The 26,769-nt window shown below is 37.5% G+C and overlaps 1 protein-coding gene across 3 annotated transcripts in view; it reads left to right on the top strand.

Annotated features, from left to right (window-relative positions):
- Nucleotides 1–740: 740 nt before the first annotated feature.
- Nucleotides 741–26,769, top strand: part of daam2 (dishevelled associated activator of morphogenesis 2) — a 93,784-nt gene continuing 67,755 nt past the window's right edge. For 2 of the 3 annotated variants that reach the window (XM_048191947.1, XM_048191949.1), the window contains exon 1: nucleotides 20,253–20,479. The gene's annotated coding sequence lies outside the window, so the exon portion shown is untranslated. Of the gene's footprint in view, nucleotides 891–20,252; nucleotides 20,480–26,769 lie in introns of those variants that run through there. The other variant, XM_048191948.1, reaches the window with a different exon arrangement.

The following is a 26,769-nucleotide window of genomic DNA, read 5'->3' on the forward strand; positions in this document are numbered from 1 at the left end:
GATGGAGAAAATGCTGTATTACCGTTACTAAAACTGCATCTGATTATGCTATGTTAGCTATTTCACAAAATAGTGTTTTTCTCTGAGGCATGGTAAAACATGGTACTCGCAAAAAATCAAGAAAATTAGATTTAAACAATAAGACTAAACGTGTTGAGCTATATAACAATAATTAGTTTTCTGTCTATAAATATAAATGCCTATATCAAAACAGTTGTTTCCTTGCCTATTAAAACATGTAAATATTAACGCGTCTTTGGTGTTTCCATGGTTTATACAAAATAAAACCTGAAACCGAGGTTTAACGCGGGTATGACGCAATTGACAGGCGACTCCTCACACGTCCCGGAGCCTTGGTTAAAATTGCAATTTTCTCACGATTTACAAATAGTTGCAAACATTTGGGATGTTGTAAGTACTCAAGTGAACAAAATATATAACACTATAGTGGTTTTTTGATATTTTACTGTAAAAATATTACATATTGCACCTTTAAACATTTGAATAATACAACATCACGATTCACACAGTCTCTGTAAGACTTTTAGCTATAGTCTTTCAAAAAACAAAAACACAAACTTTAGCTATTGGCTTAAGGCAGTTGTCACTTTATTTTTGCTCGAGACAGTCTGCGGTCGCACACTTGGCAAAGCCCTTGAGACGGTTCTAGTATGCCAGCAGATTTGGTTATAGACATGATAGACAGGATTGGTGATGGAACTGTGGCTTTAAGAGAGACTTGTAGTAGGCGTGTGTAGCGCTTGGACTGATGGTGAGACGCGAGCAGCTCACTTACTGGCACTTCTGAAGTCACAGCGGATAAATTGACGGTATCAGCCCAAACGGATTACAATTTGACAACGCCTTTCTCTCAGAGATGAAGATATACGGTAAGTAAATAGGCACTGCTGATTTGTACCAGCTGTGTGATGATTTTTAATGATGATTGCTCTGCTAACATTGCAGATACATTGCTGACATTACATATTACTTAATTTCTGTATGATATATTTGGACCTATCCTGTTCAGTTATTTAGAAATGAACCTTGAGCAAGATCCACATTACGGCATCAGAATTTCCCTGTAATGTAGATCTTTTTATATGTTGTAATATTAAAGGCGGTCTGATATCTGTTTTGCCTATTGCAATTCCTCAACGTTTTGGGAATGATAGGCTACATGTGGAATTTCAGATGCACGGCGTTCATACAGCCGTCATGGCAGTCAATGATTGATTGTTTTTGTGAATAAGAACGTAGTTCTTTCACTTCTACAGCTGTGTAAGAGAAATGTGATTAGAAACACTATTATTTACAGTTGGATTTCATTCCAAATCCAACAGCCGGTGTTGAATACTGTAGTAGTCTGTGGCTGTATTTTTTTTCATGGCGAGTAGAGGGCGCTGTTTCTCTCTTTCCACACAGGGAAAAATTACAAATCATTCTTAGGCTGGCAGTTCTGGCTGCTCACAAAAATACATACGTTCTTCAAATTATCTTGTTACATTGTCTATAACTAATCTATACACTATCTATAACTAATTTATATACAATACAATATGTACATGTAATACCCCTTTGTTTGTTGCCATAATTCTGCTCATATGTTGGCAACCCATGAATAAAGGGGCTGTGTAGTTTGTAAGTTGGTGTGTGACTTATGGCTTGGAATCTGTCAGGTTTAATACCTGGCAGTTACTTTGATTGTTTGTATTTTGGTAGGCTATACCAACTGCTGCTGAAGTGTTTTGATGCCTTACTGGACTCCAGTTTGCAATTTTAATCAAAATGGCTTGTCGTGTTAAATGAAAAGATGAATTAGATACCTCATTAAATGCATAAAGAGTAAAATGTCTCAGCTGTGTGCAACACAACTCCATTTCATTCAATTCTCCATCAGGTAGACATGAAATTATGACACCATACCAATGCCATTACTTTTCCCCCATACTTAATAGGGCCAGCATACTTTAGTTACTTCATTTTGTGTTTATATACACTAAGATCTTTCAGAGTTTTCTTTGTGTCAGTTGCTCATCAGCGGCTGTATTCTTCTGACCAAGTGAGGAGGTGTGGGCCGGGTGGTGAAATTATGTCCATGCAAATGGGCACTAGGCATTGTGCACACATGTATGCTGACCCAGTGATCGAGATGGAAGTCACTGATGTAAGTTGCTCAGACTCTTCATTCGCATCCAGATGTTGTGTTTGGCAGTGCTCCTGGCTGGGATATAAGTAAAGTGAGATTGTAGGTGTTCTGCTGGCTGCTTCCGTAGAGAGACTGCAGCTTCTGGAAACCTGCAGCTGAAGGTGTTCACGACCAGATGTTGATGAACATTAGCACCAACACGCCAAAACCAATAGAGAATGTAAACTTCTGCAAGAAATATTGGGTATCTTTCTACAGTGGCTTTTGGCACTAGTGGAACTGTTAAATTCCTTTAAAAAAGACCAGATTTGTACAAATGAACGGTGCTTGCCATGATGTTGGAGTTGGCCTGACAACTTGCCCAGTTCTTGGTGGTTTGTAGGGCATTGGTGGGATGTTTTGGGTGGTTGCTAGGTGTTGTCTTACTGGTCAAGGCCAAAACAGCCCATTTTAAGTCTGATTTACGTGTAAAGTGTCAGTCATAAATTAAGTTATGAATCATATTCAATTCCTTTCAATTTTTTTTTTTTGTCTTGTGACAGTAATACATCTGATTGCTTGGCATATCTCCTCGATAAGCCGCACAAATTTCAATATCATTAATGTCTGGATATAATTCCATTAATTCATTCACATATCACAGTGCAGGACAGGTTACATGCCAACATTTTAATAAAATAAAAGAGAATAATAAGTAGGGTTGGGACAATACATCAATTCAAGATACAATGATTCTATATCAATTCTGATATTTTCTCTCTTGAATCGATTCTGAGCTTAGTTTTAACAGCAGATGGCGCTCTAGGCTAGTTTTTAACTGCACACTCAAATGCTCACGAAGAAGAGTGCTGGAGAGTGCTCATGTGTTCGGCTGAGGCGTGTAAGTGTTTAAATATACTTGCATCTCGGCTCAGCCCACTGCAAACACCCTTGTAATTCGCTTCAAACTTTTTTAATTTTTTATGAATGATTCTTTTAGGTTTAAGTGGTGTGTGTAAAGGAACTGGAAGCAAGCAGAGTAAAGGTGTTTCTAAAGCATGTACTGTCATCTGCTGTTAAAAACTAAGCTCAGAATCGATTCGAGAGAGAATTGCAATACATCGGAAAATATAAGAATCGTTCCATATTCTTTGTATCGAGAATCGATGTATTGTCCCATAAGGTGAAAATACTATTTTCAGTAACATTATGGTTGGACACTTTAGGCTCTAACTGGTACAGTAATAAGTCTCTAATATTTCTTCTTGTTTATTAAGCCTTCTCTCTGTCATGCTGCTGGTCAGTTCATCAGTTTTAAGTGTAGTTGTTAACACTGTTCCTCTGAAGTCTGTCAATAATTAGCAACTCAGCACAATATACAGTATCTCTGCACCCCTCTCTGCTAATCAGAGCCTGTAGTTACAATCCACTGTGCCCAGCTGGTGTGTGTTAGCCAAAGAGAGTTGACTGCAGGAAAATCTGGAAGCATTTATTAACATTTATTAGCATCCAAGCCTCTGTGCTAGAAACACACTGGATGCCTTTGTCTTCTCGCCCCTGGTCGCCTGCCTGCTTTACAAAGGCCTGTTCTTGTTGTTGTATAAGTTAGTGGTAGCCGTTCTTGGCATGTTATGGTTACAGTGAGGGAGCAGTCCTAGTGTTTGTAACTCCGACTGCCCCGTCTGGTGCTGTGTGTGTGTATATGTGTATATGTGTGTGTATATATACATATGGCCACTGACATCTTGGGCAGTGCGTCATCGCGCGTCACTCCCGGATAACTGAAAATGGACAAAGATGCAGGACGTGGTTGGAACTGAGGGCCCTGGTTGCTGAAACCATGCCCGCCTAGCGCTACGTGATCATGATATCAGGCTAAGGAGCTATCTATCTATCTTAGATACTATCTAAAATATTAATAAAGATAAGTTATACCATTAGAAAGTTCTAAAGGTTTACTTCCAGTCTACGTTGTCACCAGCACCAGTAATATTGTAATTGTGGGGTGTCCAATTTGCACAGTGCAAATGACAACACGCTAAATCAAAATGGGACTCCATACATTTATAATGAAATAGTGATCGCGAGATGTCCATGAGCGTCCAAAACGAACAACAATACTTTTTGTCCACAAAAATGTTAAATCCATGAAATATTGATATATTGTCCATTGTTTGCATCATATTTCTTCTGAACAATCTGCTCTCCATCATTGTTCTTCAAGAAGTTATGCAATCTGAGCAGCGTTTATGTTAAAACTCTAAAAAAAATATTTACCCCCCTCAGAGTTGTCAAGAAGGGCAAAATTAGCTGTATAGACCAAAACCACAATTTGTACCAAGCTGTAGACATGTTTTTTTTTTTTTTTTGCTGTAAAGTTGGCCATTTTAACATGGGAATAATGAGATTCTGCTCTCTTTTGGAGCCTGTTCTTAGCGGCCAGTTGATGAATTGCAGTTTAAGTCACTTCCGTATTTGCTTCAAGAGAAACTAGGGGAGGTTGAACTTGAGGTATATATATATATATATATATATATATATATATATATATATATATAAAATGGCACTTTTTAGTGTTTGCACTAGTAATAGTAAAAGCACTTCATGAGTGCTTTATACAAGATAAACACTGGTGCATGATCCAGAAACCAATAATAGGGATTAGGGCTGGGCGATATATCGCATGCAATTGTCACGCGCATTTCGTCAGTAAAGCCGGTTCCCTGATTACCGCTAAATCGGCACTGACAAGCTACGCAATATCGCGTTCATTATCGAAGGCGATTCATCTGCGATAATGAACGCGATATTGCGTAGCTTGTCAGTGAACTACGGTTCTGTCTATTAAATGCCACTCCATTTGAAAGCAGGTGATGGTGATTTCGCGGTAATCAGGGAACCGGCTTTACTAACGAAATGAGCGTGACAATTGCATGCGATATATCGCCCAGCCCTAATAGAGATGCAACAATATAGTTAGCCCACGGTTCAATATATACCTCATTTTAACCACTTTTTTTTTTTTTTTTTTTTGTTCTGATGGCTTGGCACATCAGAGTGTTTTTTGTTATTCTATGCTTAGGCGACAGGAACAGTAAGAGGTAAAGGAGAAAAAATACTATTTACTTTATTTTACTTAAAAGCAAAAAAAAAAAAAAAAACAATTCGCATACAAATTCCTAGTGTATGTATAATATAAAATAAATAAATATAAAAATGAACACTGGCAGCTCACAAATGTATAAACTGTAAGAAATTTGAGACCAGAAACGTATCACTTAACTGTATGAGTTAAAAAAAAAAAAAGAAAAAAAAAAGAACTATGTGCTTGTTTGTAAGGAAGATTGGTAATTATTAGGCGAACTAATTTCTGTATCCAATACGTCTGTCACGTCATGTGACAAAAAAATGAATGGTTCAGACCCGAAGACTCGAGAGGTGAAATAATCATTTATGTTGGTTCATTTCATGGCTTTTAAAGTTAAACTCTTATTTAAGTGCTGATCAATTTGGTGTAAAAGGTAAAATCAGCGTTATCCAGCATTATTAGCTAGATTTGCTAGTAGACGATAACATAATACTCACCCTCAAAGTTGTTGATGTAACTTTTTTTACTGGACCATTTTACTGGATGGTGTGACTGCTGACAGCCTCACAATGCAATGGACATCATTTACAGTAATCCGGGGAAGTTTTTGTAAGCAGCGACACTAAAAAGTCATCTCCTCAGTCATTTTGACAGAAAAAACGTGAAACTGACCGTGCATAGAGTCCATTTGGAGAGAAATAAAACGCACAGAAATTTAAATGCAAAACCGACCCCCACCGAAGTGTGTATTAAACCATGGATGTCGTACTGAATGGTTTTATTATTAAATTGAGAATTGTGGCAACCCTAATTAATAATATTATTAATAATGGCTTGTTGAGGGGAGCCATGGTATTACTTTGCCTACCAGATGTTTGCATAGACAAAATCCCCATAGATTTTGATTAGTTGTTGCAGCCCTTGCTGGCATGCTAATACTTTGTTTAAAATGTCTAAATCTGATCATATGACCCCTAATGAGTTGGTAAAAGGTGTTGAGTTACATATGGATTGTGAGAGCTGTTGGCACAAGTTAGCAAGAGAGATAGTGAGCGTTCCAACACACTGGTTCTACTCTGTATGCTCAGTGGTGCGAATAAGCGCTTCCACTGAGAATGAGGGCTAAAAACCATGAATGCTGCTTTTGCTTTCTTTTTTCATGTTTCTACATGAAATATTGAAGATTGTCTGGGTTTTGGCCAAGTTGACGGTCAGAAAGTGGTGTCTCATAAAACTGATTTATCTGAAATATAAAACTGAAATATCTGAAACGGTTCCAATGCTCATGTTCCATAGTGTCGATACATTGATACCAGCTGCGCTTTCTCACTCTCTTCTCTCTGATATGGTAATCAATTTCTTTTCTAACCCAGCTTAAAGATGTGTTAACATACGTGTGGAGAACATTTGTAAGTCTCAACGTCTGAACTAAAGCCCAGGACATACTGCATGATTTTTGGCTGTCCCAGACGAAAGATTGCCATCGTGAAACTATCGTGGCGATTTCTGTGATCGTGGCTCTTAATGTCGTACAGTTAGAGTGGTACAAAGACGCCGTTTTCCCGGTCTTGCGACCAAAGATAGCCTACGATCATTTTCTGACAGTGTCAGAAATTCAGCATGATCAACGCACAGTGTGCTTGCTGCTACGGCCTACATCTACTGACGGACCAATAAAAATGCAACATGAAATCAACTCGACATGGCGCTTTCCTTCTTCTTTCTCTGCTTCCTTTTTATTTTCAGCACACATAAAAACTACAACTGCCAAAGTGTGATTCAACATGGTGTTTTGTTTATACTAGCTCATGCGGATGACGTTTTATTCTTCTATAGAACCTTGCATCTTTGTCTAAGAGTCAACAGGTGTCATCATCGTGCAATCGACATGCATGTCGTACCCAGGTTTAATAGATCCATGTCGCACAGTGTGATTTGTAATGATCTTATAGGATTGCTAAAATCGTGCAGTGTGTATCCCGGGCTTAACAGTGCTTACAGTTGTGTCGATGTGTGTGGAGAACGTTTACTCAAACATGACTACATGAATATTCAGCATATCGTATTCACACACATGGCACTGACGTGACACAGCGTGTATGAATTCAGTTTATATACGACCTAGTTGAAACCACCACTCACCAAGAAGGGGGCGTAGCCTAGGCATATTTGGGAAGCCAGTGGTCACTTAGCTTGAATGTCCTTGCATAGACATTAAGTGCAACGCAAAAGATGGGATTTCTAGTTTATGAAACCTAACAAATGTAGCCTCAGAAGCCCAACCTGTGGCCAGGCAAATATCCTGAATAGAAATACCTCCTGCCCACGAGGATGCCATGCCTCTAGTGGAATAGGCCCAACCTCGAATGGGAAAGTCTCAGCTTGTGAAGTGTAAGCTAAAGCAGTCACCTCCACAATCCAGTGAGACAGTGGCACACCCTTAGTACAGCCTCTGAAACAAAGAGCTGCTCTAACAGACAAAACTGGCTGAAGTGTTGCTCCATCACGGTTCAATAAAAACGTTTCTGCAATCATACACTATGGGAATTGTTCATAGTGATAAAAAAAAAAAAAATACAATTAATTCATTATTCATTTATTACTATGGCACATATATATCTGATTCAATCACTATATCATGGCTCCACCACTGTTTTTTTTTTTTTTTTTTTGTTCAGGGATCAGCTGTGTTTAGTTTTTGTTGTTGTTTTTTTAATGGTTTTTTTCTATGACAGCCCTCCCTCTTTGCAGAGTGGGGCTGTGGGAAAATTCCTACTCTGTCCGTGAGAGAAACCACCCCATTCTCACAGAATTTCCCAGGGGCTCAGTGTGCTAAGCCAGAGGTCCAACTTCTCCCAGTAGCTCCTCGGAGTGGCAGGGGTTCCAAAATTCAGCGTCTCCGGTCAAGTCAAGTCACCTTTATTTATATGGCGCTTTTTACAATGTAGATTGTGTCAAAGCAGCTTTACATTGATAATTGGTACATTATTTTGGCTGCACAGCAGCTCTTAAAGAATAGTGTCAATGCAGGCAGATCAAAGCACTGTTGAATATCAAATGTCAAGTCAAATGTCAAGTGTCCCCAACTAAGCAAGCCAAAGGCGACAACGGCAAGGAACCCAAACTCCAACAGGTGACATCAGGTGGCAAACAAGTGGTAAATAGGTGTTAAAATGGAGAAAAAAACCTTGGGAGAAACCAGGCTTAGTCGGGGGGCCACTTCTCCTCTGGCAAACAGTGCTTTGTTACGACTCAGGATGCTATCATAAGTCCGATAGGATCGCAACATTCAAAGTATTTATTTCAGTTTTATCGAGTTGAGGATCGTATTCATCACGCCGGTATATGGACGGTGTTGAGGAGCTGCGCTACTGGTTGTCGTGTTGATGAGGCCTTTACAGTGGATGATCTAATTGACTCGATCTCTGCTGATACTTCAGGGCTGCGTTGTGGTCGTGTCAAGGTGCAGGTCCTTGGTCTCACCTGGATACGGCTTGGATCCAGTTGACTACAGTAAACCTCAGGATAAACAGAAAGACTAATATTAGCGTAGATGCCATTCTTATTCCGATGTAACGAGTACATCAGGTATTATAGGAAGTGTTCCCGGTTCCGGCTGACCTAATTTATGCAGCCTAATAATCCTTTAACGGATTTGAAAATATAATTGCTAATGTGTTATGTGTATGCCAGGTTAAAGAGATGCGTTTTTAGTCTAGATTTAAACTGAGAGAGTGTGTCTGCTTCCTGAACAATGCTAGGAAGATTATTGCAGAGTTTAGGTGCCAAATAGGAGAAGGATCTACCACCTGCGGTTGATTTTGATATTCTAGGTATTATCAGCTGGCCTGAATTCTGAGATCGCAATAGACGTGAAGGACTATAATGCTTTAAGAGCTCGCTCAGGTACTGGGGAGCTAAACCATTTAGTGCTTCGTCCGGTCCCATCAATACAACCGTTTCAGCTCATTCAGTGATTTGTTATAGTATACACTTCTTGCTAAAAAACTTTGGGAAAAGAAACATACAGATATGCCAGGAGATGACTGAAAGGTCATTGCTGCACTATACAGCAATGTGGCGAAAACACAGATATGTGGAATCCTAAAAGGGTCTTGAAGGAAAAAAAGAGGAACAATGTGTTTTACTGATGCATAAACTGCAATAAACTATTTTGCGAGAAAGAATGTCTAACTGTATGTGAGTTCTGATTACATTTTACTAATCACAGATTAGGCATAAGAATTAACATGGTTACTACCTGTACTTACTTGTTGCAGCATTACGTTTGGGTCCATATCTTTCCATAAAAGTTTGTTTGCATACATACATGTTTGCATATCTGTTTCCAAACATCTCTCAACTAATGCTGTAAACTATACAGTGGAACCTGTCAGATGGTACATTACTGTAATATTAGGTTAAAATTAAGTCCATATAGGGTTGCAAAGGGGCTGAAAATTTCTGGTAAATTTTCAGAAACTTTCCAAAAGTTTCTGGAAACTTTGCAACCCTAAGTCCATGACTTAAATTGCACGTTAAAGGCTGTTTTTATATCAACTGTTTCTACTTTAGTTTGTTACTCCCATTTAAATAGTGGCTGTCATAAACTTGTTTAAGAATCGATATTGGTTCATCAAAATGAAGATCAATTAAAATCAATATTGTCATCCCATCCTTGTTAAATTATCTTTTTAAGACAGTGAATATTAGTAAAGTTCCTTTCAGCTGATTCTGCTTCAGAACCCAGAATTTACGTTGTACATCAAGTGACAAATTCACAAAGGGCTGAGGTAGATGGCCAAACCTATATTGTCTGTGTTTTGTGAATTCTTATCTTTTTGAAATCTGAACTGTAAAGAGGTAAACTGCAAAAGAAAGAAACAAACAAGCTCATTGGTTGCTCAATGGTGTATCTTCACTTTAATCTTCGATTTGGTGTTTTAGGTATTTTCCATTTTAGCACTGGTATTCAGCGAGAAATATGTAGGGTTGTGACCTAGCTGGTTTTCCTTTTCACATAGAATGGACAAATGCACTATTGATTGGATCGGTCTGATAAAGCCAGGTGCACAGTAAACTGAAGACATTTTAGTTTTTCATCTTGTCATATTAATGCACATTTTACTCAACCATTGCAGACTAGGTGTGTCATTTACAAGACCTATCTACTGTATATTGTGGGAAAGAATGGGAAAAGAGAACAGACAAAAATGTGTTTTTTTTTTTGTGCTCACCTCTTTCAGTTTCATTTATCTATTGTGAGTTTGCTACAGTTTTGAGCTTTTTGTCTAAAGCTGAAGAATCAGCTGGTTAAGCTTGTACAAAAGGGCAGAAATTTGATGCTGTAACATCCAGAGGGAGTGTAGACAAGTAGAGTTAACATGATCTTTCTCATGATACAGATGGATATTGCAGTTGCATGGAGATGCCTATTATAGACCTACTGAGACTTGGTGAGCAACAGGGTTGAGTATTGTTTGAATTTGAGCTATTCAAATTCAAGTGCAAGAAGATGCATACAAGAACGCAATTGAGTATCTCGCACTATGAGAGTAGGCTTTCTGTGTGAGCGCTTTGGATGTGTGCGCTAGTAAACGGCGTGCGTTGCGAGTGCAGAATTAAAATTTCTTTTGCGTCGTCTTGTGCTTCAAAGTGGTTTAAAATCACATTAAAATGCTCACACAAGAATCGGTAAGCGTAATAAAAATTTTTAATTTTATTACAAGTATCGGATTCCTGACCGTAAAGTATCCGATTTCAGAATTGGAAACGATTTTTGATTCCCAACCCCAGTGACCAGTAAATTCAATAAGGGCACCATCTTGCCTGTAACAGACATAGTTGCAATTTACTATGAAGCTGGTGTGGACAAACTGGGGTCATGTCATTTCAAAACAAAGTTTCTAAAGTGAACTTTCTGGTGTATGAGATATTCTGTGGCACTGGGCGGAGCATACATAAATATTCATGAGTTTCCTGTTTCATATCAAAGGATTAGTCCACTTTCAAATAAAATTTTCCTGATTAATTTACTCACCCCCCTGTCATCCAAGATGTTCATGTCTTTCTTTCTTCAGTCGAAAAGAAATTAAGGTTTTTGATGAAAACATTCCAGGATTATTCTCCTTATAGTGGACTTCAATGGCCTCCAAATGGTTGAAGGTCAAAATTACAGTTTCAGTGCAGCTTCAAAAGGCTTTAAACGATACCAGACGAGGAATAAGGGTCTTATCTAGTGAAATGATCGGTCATTTTCGAAAAAAATACAACTGTATATGCTTTATAAACACAAATGATCACTTTGCATGTGCTTCCGCTTTCTGTAATCTTCAAAAAGCTTTTGCTGTATGTCCTACACCTTCCCTATTCAACTTACGGAATGAACGCAGCACAAGTAGAATAAGGAAGGCATAAGAAGTACAGCGTAAGCTTTTGGAGTAAACGCATGAACACACTGGAGTGCCGTTTTAGAGTAGTTATAGTATTGTAACTCTAATTTAAGGAGACACTTACATTTTCTATATAAATAAACGTGACGTGGCCAAATTGCAGAGCTCGTACAAACATATTCATATTGCTATGATCAGATGCTTTTTAACTGCTGTTTTCTCACCATGTATTTTGTTCTTGCTTTTTACCCCTAGGCAAGAATGGAAAAAAACTTCGCCATAAGTATACTGGGGCCTTTATTCTGAAAGCTTACATTACACTCAGTGAATAGGCATGATTGAAGACCAGTCATCCACACGTTTCTTTTTATATCCTTTTAAGGAAGCTCAATTGCACAGTAGGGATGTCACGGTGAGGAAATTTTCACACCAGGGTTCGGTTTTGAATGTGCCATCGCTTTTCACTTTTGCTTTTAAATTTGTGATCACGCATACTCTGTGTATAGGGAGCAGTGGTACTGACCACACATTTTACAAGATAAGATATTTGCCACGCTCAGGATTTCTTGTGAACCAAATGTTCCACCATCGTCCTGTCAGTCATCTCTCCTTACTATCTTCATGTGATAAGTGAAAACTGACTCCTGCTGCAGTGTGCTGCGACTCTGCAGCTCGTGCTGTATGGAGCAGAGAGCAGACACTTTCAGTTTATAATTGTAGCATCCATTTTCCAATTGAACTAAATGGTTTTTAGTTCTATAAAATAGAAAAAATGACAGTGGGGTACGACTGAACACCGTGTAATACTGACTACCGCAGCAACCTATTGCACAGTAACACAGCACATCTTTTGAAGCGAAAAAGCAGTTATTGAACAATGAGAACTTTCTCTCTCTTTAGAGTTGTCTTAGTATGTCTATTGGTAGTGAGGCTCATTACTTTGGCCTTAATCTCCAGTAACTCATTGTTTTTGCTTCTTTTGCTATGGAGATTCCAAGTGGACTGTTTAATGAAATGTGCCATTCATTTGTGGTGAGTTTTTCAGACAATCCAACCTTAAAGAGCAGTGCAATGACCAATTAATCAAAAAGTCTAAAACCCCCAAAATACAGCATGTTCTTCTTGATGTGTGTGCGCTTTGTCTTACCGTTGATGCACATCATGTTTGCAGCATGAATCATTATGGTTAGTTGCTTAAGTTCAATTTTGTCCTTTTAAATATGGAGTTAGTTTTCGTATTCATAGTTCACTGTTACTATAATATTTGTATTATGAAAACACAATTCTCTGAATGTACTTGTATTGCTATGACCTCTTAAGCCTACAGTGGTTGAGGACATGCCTGGCCAGAGCTTCCCTGACTGCAGTTTACTTTTCTTCCAGGAGGAATAAACATGGAAGGGGTCTGTTATCTGCATCCAGGAAGTGTAGAGGTAAACAATGTTCTGGGGGCAGGAATTGGTTTGTGTTTAAGAGACTAGGCAGTGCTTCTCTCTGTTCGTTTGGGATCATGTGGAAAAAAAAAATCAACCTAGGCTCATCGGAAAAAACATACCTATACATATAATTCACTGCAGTTTCCAGTTGAAATAAACACTAGAGGCAGTAAAACACCAACAGCTTTTATTCATTTTCACACAAATTATTATAGCAGGAGCAGATTAATAAAGACTACCATGTTATGACCTCAAAACACTTTTAACAGAGCATGATTTGTAAGCTAACACATTGCATCACAGAACCAGCTCCATGGCTTTTCTAAGCTATACACCTGGTACACTTGCGAAACATGAGTTTCCGTGAAACACGGGTCATGATAATAGAGCTCAAAGACTTGAAGAAGCAAGCTAAAATGACATGGCTGCTTTAGCAAATGTGTTTTACATTGGCTTTTTTTTTTAAACATTATCGATTAGATTTTGGTTCAATTTTAGTGTAGGTGGTATGTCACTACCATGATTTGTACAACAGTCAACGTAAACCTACATTGCCAGATTCCCATTCATCTGTTTCGAATAAAACTGAATGCGCTTTTAACACCCCAAACTGGAGATTTCACTTTGAAAGTGTTGCAAAATCTGCAAGAAGAAACATAACATATGAAAAAATTAAAAATCTAGTTTATAGAGTGTCGCTGAGTCTTTAAGATGGGCTTGCATCTCCTTTTCTCCCCAGAAACACTGTGTTCTGGTGTGAGGCCTTGATTCATTGCCAGGTTGCCAGGGTAATTTGCTGCAGTATATAAACGGTGAGATGTTTTGGGAGCTGTGGGGTTTGGAGCAGGAAGTCTTACGCATTCTTTATCTCCAAGCCTTTGGATGTCACTCAGGCAGCACATGGAGCAAATTCAGCACGGCATTTCCTCTTTCCACTTCACCTTCAGGAGAAAGAGAGCTTTCAGGAGAAACCATTCAAATGATCCTTTACAAACCGCCATATACGACTCTTTGTGTTAAATCAATGGGAGAGACAATTGCAGGAAAATGTTCTTTCCTAATTTCATCTGCAATAAGTATAGAGTGCCTTTATAACTCCAAGTAAAGACCATTGAATAATCAGTCCAAAGCAGGATGTAGTGATTGGCTTGGTTTTTGACCGAGCCACAAAGCAAACGAACTACTTGCACTGAGCTTTGTGACGTACCTCCGTTTTCATAAATCGCTGCTCCATAGTTACTGGTTATGCATGTTTTAAATGTGTTGTAGTAGTTAAACACCTCTTATGAGAAGATTTACAAATAAGAACATTTTCAGAGACCGTAGAAGAGATTTTCTGTTTAATGAAACTAATGTTTAATCAATGATCATTCATTTTCTTTAATAATGTAATTGAACAAACTTATCGATGGCTAATTAAGCAAGGTCATCATTAGTTTTGAGGTGCGTGTCGGCTCTTGAAGAAGGTGCATCCATCGGTCTCCATGAGAGGATATGAAACTACACAGCTGACAATAACCTCCATTGTAGCTGGGTAAAGAACTGAGAACCTGTCAGAGAAACACACCTCAAACCTAAACGAGGTCGTAGAGTTATGGGACATCACAGGGAAAGTTATAGCCTGTGTCCACAACAACGCACAAATAGAGTGGCAGTAAACAATCAAACTCATGTCAACTGGGATTCTGTGCTGTGCTTTGCTCACAACTCTCCGTAAATGATGGCTTTAACTACTTACATGGGTCATCGCAGCTGCTGGAATACTTACTCAGCACATCAATCACAGTACTATAGCTACCAAAGCACAGGTACATATGAAACTTCCACTGCATTGCCTGATACAATCCTGCATCACTTTCAGCCTCTTCCAATCACATCTTATGAGAAACATCTTATGAGAGGACAGCGCTCGGGTTTTGGAGTTCAAAGCAAACGTGCGTGACTCACTGGCACAATGAATGCAGATCAGAGCCGTTTTGAGAAACGTCTATATAAAAAATCATTACATAGTGGATGCGCCTCCTATCTCTTCAAACCGATTAGGTTCACTCTGGTCCACTACCATCAAAACCATCCATGATGGCAACAATGCTGAATGCCAGACACCAATCAGAAAGGCTGGCTGCCAACGCAAAGCTGCGCAAAATGGCACCCGCAGTGGTAATGATTGAGCCACAAAACAGAAAATACAAATAGTGGGGATACTAAAAGTGTACAGCAGATTCAAGCCGGAGGCGGCGATAGGAAAAGTGCCCTTCAGATGCTTCATGGATATAATTACAATAAATTGTGCTTTAACGAATCAGAAAGTTTCTTAGAGAACAGCCTCCTTTGCTTGACACAATTCCACTCGATTGGTGGAAAGTGTATGTCACCAGATTTCCCAGATTGTCTCGGCTGGTAAACATCTGCCCCATCAGAATGTGTTTTCTGCAGCTGGCCTGACAGTCAACAGACTTCGCACAAGACTAACCTGGAAACATATTACCATGTTAGTACCATGCAGAGTTCTCACAATAAATGTGTCGGAATTTGAAAATAAAGAAAAGTAATTTTTGGAAATTTTGCAAATTTTTACATTAAAATACATTGAAAACATGTAAAAAAAAAAGTTTACATTTAAAAAATACATTAAAAGCATCAAATCCAATCTGTTTTATTCTGCATTCACAGGCTGAAAATCAAAAAATGTTAAATAAGAAATAAATGTGTAAAATTCACAGTACCTTTGCTGTAAAATGCAGAGAATTTTCATTAAAGTTTTCTGTGACTGAAAATAAAACAGACCACATAACACTAATTTTACATTAAGACAATATGAATAGAGTAACTACAGTAGAATAAAGGTCAGTTAATTTAAAAATAAATAAAATCTTAATCGTTATGGACATTAACACACTATAAACAATTCTACATCACTAAACCACTGACCATAACCTACATTAAGGTTGCAACAATAGCAAGTTTTTGACATTTATAGTGCAAAATAAATGAAGAAGAAAACTTTCACATCTTAATTGCGTCACATTTAATCGTGTGCTTGTGGCTGGAACACGCAGGTATTGGCAAGCCATCCTGCGCAACCTGAGAAAGTTAACCTGGTGCTGTTTCCCCCAGGCCAGGGGATTCTCTTCTCCATTTTCTGGTGCAGTTAAGTAGATGTTCAGTTCTGCTTCCACCACATGATTAAAATTAGAAGGTACTTCTGGAGACAGAGGAACTCTTGAAATAGCTGCTAAGTGTCTTTACTTTCAGAGATAAAGCTGCTTCTAAAACCTGTGACTGTGATGATCTTTTCTCCCATAGCATTCAAAATACATGGCAACCATGTTACTTAAGTCTTAACCACTGATCTATATATAGATCAGTGGCCTTAAAAAAAAAAATTCAGAACAGAAATGAATGCTCAATATGTTTCTTCATATAGAAACCTTAATAAAACCAAGTGCCTTTTTTTTTTTTTTTTTTTTTTTACCTTTCTTGCAGCTTCTTCCATCTCTGTCATCATTCTAGTCTTTATGGCTGGGATGTTGTTTTGACTGATGTAGTTTGTTTTGAAGCTAGGATCTACTGTAAGAATGATGTGACATTCAGAAGATCTTGAGTGGCTCAAAGGACTTTGTCTTTGATTGCTCTCGTGAGATCTGTGTCTTGATCTTCAGCAAGAGGTGAAGTACCAGCTTAAGATAGGAGACACTAACATATTCCTCTCCAATAAACACATCTGTAAACTCCTGGAGTGGATGCAGAGCTTTGTGCATGTATGTCTTGCCATGTCATTGTCTTGATTTCCTGTCTACAGATGCATCTACATGTACATGCTTCAAAGCTTTACATTTGCTCCAGGACTCATTTTTTTCAGGAGTCATTTTTTTTTTTTTCTTTGGTTCCCCATCTTGTTAAGCACTCTGTAATCTACTGTGGCCAAGAAGTGCAAAACAAATCACAATTATGAAAACAACATGAATCCAAAAACATTTAAAGCTGAAGCTGCATTATGATTGGATAAGAATAAACAAATGATGTAAATTTTAATGTTAGCAGGCCATCCTAAACCAGTGTACTGTAGAGTCACGTTGCAAGACCCGGAGAACCCAACAGGCACAGCTGGTTTCAATCAGCACTCCCAAAAAAAGCACAAAGAGCTCCCTCATCTACATTTGCAGTCTCTCTCACTGTTATTCACTCTCTGTGTTTCTCCGTCTATTTCTCCTCTCAACCGCTACTCATATCCTTGACTGAAAGTTTGCTTCTGGTCAGGGATGCAATAAGCTTTCCTTCCAGGTCCATATACACACACACACACACACACACACATTCACACACACACACACGCACGCACACGCTTCTTCATACTGAACTATTTTTTTCTCTACATTACAGAATCCCACAGCATTAACCTAGTTGGAACTTTTAGAGCATAGCATTTAGCATAGTGGTTCCCGGTCAGTTTTTTTCTATGGCTAATGCCAGTATATAGAGTGCAGGGTGGCCGGTATTTTATTTATAATTTAACAATTTAATAATAGAAAATAAGTCGCATAAATTTGTGTATGCTAACACATTCTAGTAGGATATATATATCAAACATGATGGACTTTGTGTCTTTTCAAACTTGCTGTTTCTTTTGGTCAGCATATCAATGGCTATACAAAGTGTATTCACTGACGATTAAGAGTTTTTTTTTGTGTGTGTGTGCGTGTGTGTGTGCTTGATTTCACACTGACTTTTCTAGTTTGACAGGTGGACTGTCTAAAATGAGAGCAATATGTAAGAGCTTTGAATCACAGTTGAGAATGGATGAATTTCAAAGGAGCAAGAGGAATGTAAAACTGTGTGAGATAAGAAATAAATTAGAGTTATGTTTTCTGAAGTACATACAGTACCATAATAGTTTTATGTGTCATTTAGTAATATTGTAAATGCCACAAAGCAGTTTCAGTGAGGTTAACTGGTGCTACTTTAGTAAGGCTTGAACTGAACTCTTGAATGGTTTGAATCTCTTGAGACGACACTGTGGAAACAGTAACAGCTTGTTATTTTGTAAGATAAACAGGAAGTGAGGGTTTGTTTCATTTTGAAGCGAATTGGTGCAGAGTCATATTTGGTAAATTCTGTGGAGTTTTAATGCGTTTACAAATCATACATGTGTTTAAAGAAAGAGCTAGTGTTTGTCACGATACCAAAATTACTGATATTGGTACAGAATACTGAAAAATTTCAAGTTCTCTGTTCTAATTTCAATATCATAGCAAAAACTATTATAACTTAGTTCCTTTCACTATATAACTATTTGAAAAAGAAAGTTAAATAAAAAATGCTTGTAACCCCACAGCTGTATGATCAATTAAGTTAAATATGGGTATACACTGTCTTTGGAGAAAATTCTTACATTTTAATCAAATGTCACCCAGATAACCAAACAAACATATAATTCACATTTTAGCAGGTTTTAATAATATCAAATCTGATTGGCTGATCATTACGAAATTTAGATACTTAGAAGGTGATTGAGCTGTGTATTAAATTTGATGAGAATTGGTCACAAGGTGGCGCTATAACATTTTCCCCTAATACCCCTGGAACCTTGCAGTTTTTTTTTTTATTGCTTACACACTAAATGTGGTACTTGAGGCCCTCTCAGTGAACCCATTCTCTCGTATACCTAATCTTCAGACTGCAAAACTGCAAGCACATTATCTGCTTTACACTCAGTTTGCAATTGTAAAGCAAACTTTTTGCAAAACGCAAAAGACACATCCGTCAAAACTAGCAGATGTTGTGTTTCATTTGGAAAACACTGCAATGGCACACTTTTTTACCGATTACCTACACCCAGTGACCATGTGTGAAAACACTTACAGTCAAACCAAAAATTATTCAGACATTTTTTAATATATATTTTTATTAGTGGGTGCAGGACACTATAGATCATTTATGTAAGTGAGGATAGCAAAAGTCAAATGAGTCAACATGGTGTAATTATGATTCCAGGCTGCATCACAAATCAGATCACTCAGAATATTTCATCCAGTTCCTTCTGCTTGAAGACTGTCCACCAGAGAGAGCCACAGGTCAAGAAATCCCTTTAGGTCTCATAGATTAAAATCTATGAAGTCATAAAATGCATAGAAATCCAACAGACTTCAATATAATTAGTTTGCAAAGACATCTGCAATTTTCAAAATGATTATATATCATTAAATGTTATTTTAATTTGTGTATATATATATATTGAAAACATTGGTTTAAAACGGAATGTATTGTTGTCCAATTAAAGAAAAAAGACAAAATTTTTGTCTTTTAATATAATACATTCTATAAAGAGACACTTAAAGACTTATACTGGATTTAAAAAGAGACATGGCCATTGCATCACTGCATTGTCCACACGAGTCGATAGGCTATATTTAAAATTTAGAATGACTCTTTCCACACCCTCTTAAATGAGCTTACACATTCTTTCCTGTCAAATGCTCAATCAGAGTGTTATATATGCACCATAAAGTGGTCAGTCTAGTCAAGTCACCTTTTATTTATATAGCGCTTTTTACAATACAGATTGTTTCGAAGCAGCTTTACAGTGAAAACAGGAAAATTAGCCAATGCAACAAAGTTTGTTTCGGCTGCACAGCAGCTCCAGAAGAAAATAGTTTCATTGTTTAGCTTGAGTCAGTTCAGTGTTGATTTTTTTTTTTTTTTTTTCCATTGTAAAATTCAAATTTAGTCATATGCAAGTGATCTATTGCAATGTTGACTTATATAATAAGGATGTAACAGTGTGTTCTTAACATGTTCAGCTGAGATTTGGTGGGTCATGCACCCCATTTACATCAGATAAAAAAAAAAAAAACTCAACGTTGCTCTGGTGAGGACATACATGAATATAGTTCCCATATCTTCAGCATTTTTCTCTGACAGCCTGGGTTGGGAATGGGAAAATGGAAGGCTGTAGCAGGACTCATTCCCTCTCACTCCATCTCTTCTCATGCTGGTTTACAGATATACGCATGCATGCTGTCATGTGCTAAGCCTGGATTCCAGAGAAGTGGAAAGGGAGGGGGGAGAGAGAGAGAGAGAGAGAGAGAGAGAGAGAGAGAGAGAGAGAGAGAGAGAGAGAGAGAGAGAGAGAGAGAGAGAGAGAGATGTGAGAGAGAGAGAGAGAGAGAGAGAGCGATGTGAGAGAGGGAGGGAGCAATGTCAACAGCTTTGATTCCAGCACAGTCAGCTGAAATCCAGGCTCTGGCGCAGTAGCACTCTGGTCGCTCTGGGTTGGAAGTATCATTGCAGATTCAACAACAGTTTCAAATAAAAGAAAAGGAGAAGCAGGTCTGAAAGGACTTGATGCACACATTTAAAGGGCACTAGGAAACATTCTGGCTTACAGTGAGTAGGGCAAGGATGGTATATCTGAAAGGGCTGGTCTCTGAAGTGGGTGAGTACTGGTGCATTTAATGGCTAAAGACCTTTTTACAAGATCTTAAGTGCTTCAAAGGCATTATAAGAAGCAGGATTATATGAGGACCTTAGATGTAATCTGTCTGTCAAAAAGGAAAGTGTACAGCTGTTTTCATGCCTGTGACAGCGCCATGACTGGCATATCCATATTTTGCCGGAAAAGCATGTTGTGAATTGAAGAGTTATTCATTTTGAATTATATAAAACTCTACTTCTGATTCATAATTTCTCCAGCATCTGATCATATATCACAGACCAAAATAAACCTGTCATCCACTGGTTTCTGACTTTGGGAGAATCTCCAAGTTTCTGTTATCTGAAGTCTGAACAGCTTGTCTGTTCCCTTGTGAGGGCGTTTGGTCAGTCGTATATTTTTGAGATGGTAAGGATGGAGTTGAACACTCTCATCAGGAAAAGGCTATAACAAGCATATATCACAACCTTGAAATGAATTAAGTGCGGTCTCTCACAAAGATGCTCGTACTGCTCTCAATCATCAGCTACTAGCTTTGGCAGCAAACCTATCTGTTGTTCAAACATGTTGTTCTTGGCACAGCATGTTTACAGTTCACATGAGTGGAACCAAGTGACATGGAACGAACTGTGAATGTCAGGACATTAAAGGGTCGTTAACGACATTTTATTTTTGTCTTAAAATGTTTCCTGAGGTTCACTTATAATTTTATTAGGATTTTTACATCAAAACTGTCATCATTTACAAATTTTAGGCCACTTTAGCCCCCTGATTTAAACACTCAATGTCTCCTTTAAGACTTCAATGTAAATGCCCATTGGTATGTTTGTATAACATCTTTGCATATGAAATAAGTATTACACGTGGAGCTCTTTTGAAAACTTTTACTACATTTAAAATGTTACAGCTGTCAAGACTAACTAATTGTAAAAAGTGTTGATTATAGCATTATATTTAGGTATACTCCCATTGCATTAAAGGTTGCAGTGCTCAGTGTTGTAGCTGATCACAGTCTATTGATGACTATTAAGTCAAGTCAAGTCACCTTTATTTATATAGCACTTTTTACAATGCAGATTGTGTCAAAGCAGCTTTACAGTGATAACTGGTATATAATTTTGGCTGCACAGCAGCTCTTAAAGAAAATGGTGTCAAAATACACAATACAATGATCTTGCCATTGCAACTGAATTTCTGCACTCTCATAGTGGAGACACAATGTAAATATTTATTGTGCAGTGTAGACTGCATCATTGATTATAACAAATTTTGGCAAGTGTGCAGTACTCAGTGAGCTTGCACTGAACTGAAGTAATTGACAGCTCCATTGATTATAAAGAAAGTGTTCTTTGTCGTCTTTCTGTATATAATTTATTCACAATTTAAATAAAAGGTAATTTTCATGCTACTAAGAGGAATGATGTGAAGTCACTGGCTTGATTTACTAAACACCAATAAACAATTTTGTGACAGAGAGTCTGAGTTACGTAGTTCTGACATATTTTAAAAAGCCTTGATCACAGATTAGGTATTGTAATTAACACAGTTACTTACATGTTGCCGCATTACTTTTAGGTCCATATATATTTTACATAAAAATGTTGTACCACTTAAGGTTAAATAAAATAAAATATCTTGATACTAATACTGAACCAAGGCAGAAGCCTAAAACAACAGGACAAGTAACTAATAATAGATGACAGAACATTTTTTTTTGTATTATTATTATTATTGTAACATGATGAGATAGAGATGTTTGCAACATTAATAAAAGGATCAAGACAAAAATTAAAGTTATTACTGCCCTCAACTGCATCAAACTCTGATGGTGAAAAAAGTTCACTTGTACCACTCTCATTTGATTTGAGAGCATGCATGAGCATCATGCATAGGTTAATTATGTTATCGCATTCATTAACCTGTCATTTAGGGGTGAGTGATTAGACCTAAATCTTATTTCACGATAACATGTATCTCAATATTGTTATTTTTTTGTTTTGTTTTTTGATATTAAAAATAAGAACAAAAATACAAACTATAGGACAATTACAATATAAGAAAGATAAATAAAATAAACAGTGCATTAATTTTTTTTTTTTCAGGTACAGACTATTTAAGAGTAGCATGTAGGTATGAAACACTACAGGGTTATTCAGTCAAGAACAGTGAGTTTTCTTTTGTTGTGTGATTAAAATTAATGCAGCAGGAGGTATATTAGGCTGCTGTCACTTTAAGACCTAATGCATGTACTGATACACATTCAATTTTCTCTCAGTGGTTTGCATTCACTTAAAGGGTTAGTTCACCCAAAAATGAAAATTCTGTCATTAATTACTCACCCTCATGTCGTTCCACTCCCGTAAGACCTTCGTTCATCTTTGGAACACAAATTAAGATATTTTTGATAAAATCCGATGGCTCAGTGAGGCCTGCTTTGCCAGCAAGACAATTAAAACTTTCAATGCCCAGAAAGCCACTAAAGACGTATTTAAAACAGTTCATGTGACTACAATGGTTCAACCTTAATGTTATGAAGCCAAAAAACAAAATAGCAACTTTAATCAACAATATCTAGTGATGGGCGATTTCAAAACACTGCTTCATTAAGCTTCGAAGCTTTACGAATCTTTTGTTTCGAATCAGTGGTTCAGAGCTTGTATCAAACTACCAAAGTCACGTGATTTCAGTAAACAAGGCTTCGTTACATCATAAGTGTTTCGAAATTTCTGGGGGGGGCGTGACTTTGGCTGTTTGATACGCACTCTGAATGCAAGCCCACAGTCATCGGATTTTTTGAAAAATATCTTGATTGTGTTCCGAAGATGAACAAAGGTCTTATGGGTGTGGAACGACATGGGGTGAGTAATTAATGACAGAATTTACATTTTTGGATGAACTAACCCTTTAAGACAATACTGGCTGTGTTTGTGAACACTTGCCAATGCAGGCATTTTGACTTTCTGTCTTTATTCTGTTCAGTCACAAGAAGCATGAAAGAGAGCTGAAGTCTGGATCGCAAATCATCGCATTCTGTGGTGGCTTTCTGTCACTTTGGGCACACTGCTTGCCTTAATGTTTTTACAGAATTGAAAGTGTGCCATCAATTGCATTTGGACTAAATATAGAAAACAGATTGATGTCCACTCGCTACAGGATGCTCGGGAATTTGATGTGGGGCACTGTGTGATCAGGTTTCTCTCACAGCCCCAGTGACATATGGGAAATGCCCTGTAAAGTCTAATGGAATGTTAAACATCTAACAGCTAACCAGTGACTCTGGGTATAAATAGTGTCCAGTTCATATCAGTCAATGATCTATTTGTGGGAGTTTCATCAATAGTATTGTCTGCTTGGGAAAAAGTGGCTCATTAGTACTGAATGTCCTGAATTCCACCTCATGCCTGAATACTGTAAACATCTGTACTGTTTCTGACAGGCTGACTTTATAAACAGCTTGTTTATTGCAAGGCTTTTAAGGACAGATACCTCTGGGGAACCTGGAGTGTGGAACGCTAAAGATCTGGAAAAGTGTTCTGGATAGTATTGGAAGACTTGAGGGAATGATTAAGTCCGGTTGATTAATTTACACCACGGGTTTTAGTTGGCAACTTTTCACTTCTAAATTTGTTTATGTAAAAATGCTTTGAATATAATAGTCTCTTTCAACCAAGAGTATGTTTTGAGTTTAATTACACGGCAAAATACAAAGTTCCTAATATTTTGAGCTATGGCAGAAAACCAGGTAAAGAAAAGTGTGTACCTTAATTCTTAGTCAATTCAAGTCCCATTTATTTATATAGCAAATTCAAGGGTCAGTTTCAAAGAAACCCTGTGGAAAAAAAGACATTGTATGCTATGCTTAATAGTCTATAGGCAGGAACACACCAAGCCAATGGTTGGCCGTTGGGCAGTTTTTGTTCATTGGCCAACTAAGTTTTCTCAGTGTGTTTCCTCACCATCAGCTGAAGTTGGTCCTCGTCAGCTTTTTTTTGGCCAATTCGACATGTTGAATCGGCATCGGAGCTTGTCGGTCCGTCAGGCCATCTGATCATTCTGATTGGCTATTCAACTACTGCAACCTGCTGGACGTGCTACTTGGCTGTCGGCTGTCGATCGTCGGTTTGGTGTGTCAGGACAACTTTGGACCCAGACGCTGCCGACGTGAGCCAACCCTGCGGTCTGCTTTCGTCGGCACTGGGTTGTCAGTGTCGGCTTGGTGTGTTCCTGCCTTATAAATACATTCTATCTACCCAGGGTTGGAAATCGCTGAGATTCACTGGGCGGACTCTATATGGGGAGGATTTTTTTTTTTTTGTACTTTCAATGACTTTTCAGATATATTTAAATATAAAATATTATACAATTATATAATATGCTAACATTAAACAGGCCTATTTCATGTTTCCTCCAAACAATATTTTCTTAATTATCAAGCAAGCACATTGAAAGGTCAATGAACAATGTTTATGAATTGTGTGTGGCACAAACATGTTAATTTAATAGAATTTTTGCTTGGAGAAAATAACCTGTTTGATTTTGGCCAAATTAAAGATACATTGTCTAGGAATTTGCATATATGGTGCAGACTGAATTGAACAGGTCACAAACATTTTAAATACATTTGTCCTCGGGTTAAAGAAAACTGAATGTTTTGGATGGCTACCTCTCAGTTTAGTATAGTATGAAAATCAACAATTACACATTTAAAAGGGAAATCCAGTTTTAATGCAAAATGAAGCTGATGTGCATTCTAAAAAGCAAAATAATTTGGATAATAATGTAAATATAATAATATTCACTCATCCCTTTTCTTAAACAATGGTTAAAAGGGTTGAAAGGTGATGTTTATCATTTTATAAAATTTTTTGAGGATGTTACCATAGACATGGAGTTAAAAAAAACCCAAAAAACATTGCTACCTGAACATGCAGTTTTATTCTAATATTCGCTGAAATAATTTCAACTGCTGATTTTTACTCAATAAGCTGCAAGATTCTGGAAATTAAGAATCACATTTTTTTAAATACTGATTCTGACATTATGTTAGTTGCTGCAGTCTATTTACAAAAAACAATTATTTTGAATGAATTATTATTTTATAAAAATCGGTTTGAATAAATGATTCAATGACTCAATTATAAAGATGTCACTTGTTTCATAGATGAATCAACGTGTTTGAATAATTCTTTGTAATGAATGAATCAATGACAAATACATTTTTAACAATCATTTGTCACCACCTACTGGTGTAACAATATAATTGATGCAATCTTTATTTGAAGTATCAAGTTACTTTCAAAGGGTAATTCACTCTATTTTGTTCACTTCCATTTGGGATGGGGGACTGGTTGTCTTCCTTGGTTGCGAGGTTTGGGTTTGGGTTTGGGTTTGCTCCCTCGTGAGGTTTATTTATTTGTTTGTTGCTTTATTTTTGCAAAATGGTCCACACATGCAAAGTTGGTTGATAACACAACTGCAATAAAGTAACAGCCTATAGTTAACAATTACTTGTTTACAAAGTGCCATGGGAAGTCAAACTATCTACTTAAAATGTTCTTATACCGAACGTGTTGATTCTTGGAATACAGCCAGGTTTTTCCTAACGGGCATATCTGTCATATTAGCAGAACACATTTTACACATGAGGAAAACTAAAGTTTAGTCAATAATTCAAGAAGATCCATGATTCTAACTTGTAGCCTACTTGGCCTTATGAAAAAGTAGTTCTTGTAATTGTTACAATAAGGATATAATTAAAGATAGATCATTGATGGCTCCTCATTGCATGCTTAGGGCAATGTTAACTTTTTTCTCTCTCTTTTAAATCTGTTGCCTTAATAGATTATATATTATAAATTCTTGAACAAGTTAGTTAAAATGTACCACAATAAATACAATAGAACGTGATAAATTCTAGGAAGGGTGGTCATGAGAAGTTTAAAAAGCTTGCAGGATCATCATCATGTTTTCCCCTCTTTTCATCAGTCTTTTTTTACTGGCTGTTTTTAGATCATGATGACTTTCTCCATAATGTTTTACTACATTCTGAATATAATTCAGATGAAACCCATTCTATTGAGAACGTTCTATTTTATCATAGGAACGGTTCGCGCAAATCTTATCACACTTTTTGGAGCGCGCTGGTGAACGCGCCTGCGGTGATTCGCGCGCGGTCCACAACTCATGCTTATAAAAGCTCCGAACGCGCGATTTATACAATTAATTAACAGCCTGATTCTATGTTTCGGTGTGGTGGTTAGATCGAGTGCCGGCAACATGTGAGAAGTGCCGGT

Source organism: Megalobrama amblycephala, linkage group LG5 (genome assembly GCF_018812025.1).
Source record: "Megalobrama amblycephala isolate DHTTF-2021 linkage group LG5, ASM1881202v1, whole genome shotgun sequence".
Taxonomy (NCBI): Eukaryota; Metazoa; Chordata; class Actinopteri; order Cypriniformes; family Xenocyprididae; genus Megalobrama; species Megalobrama amblycephala.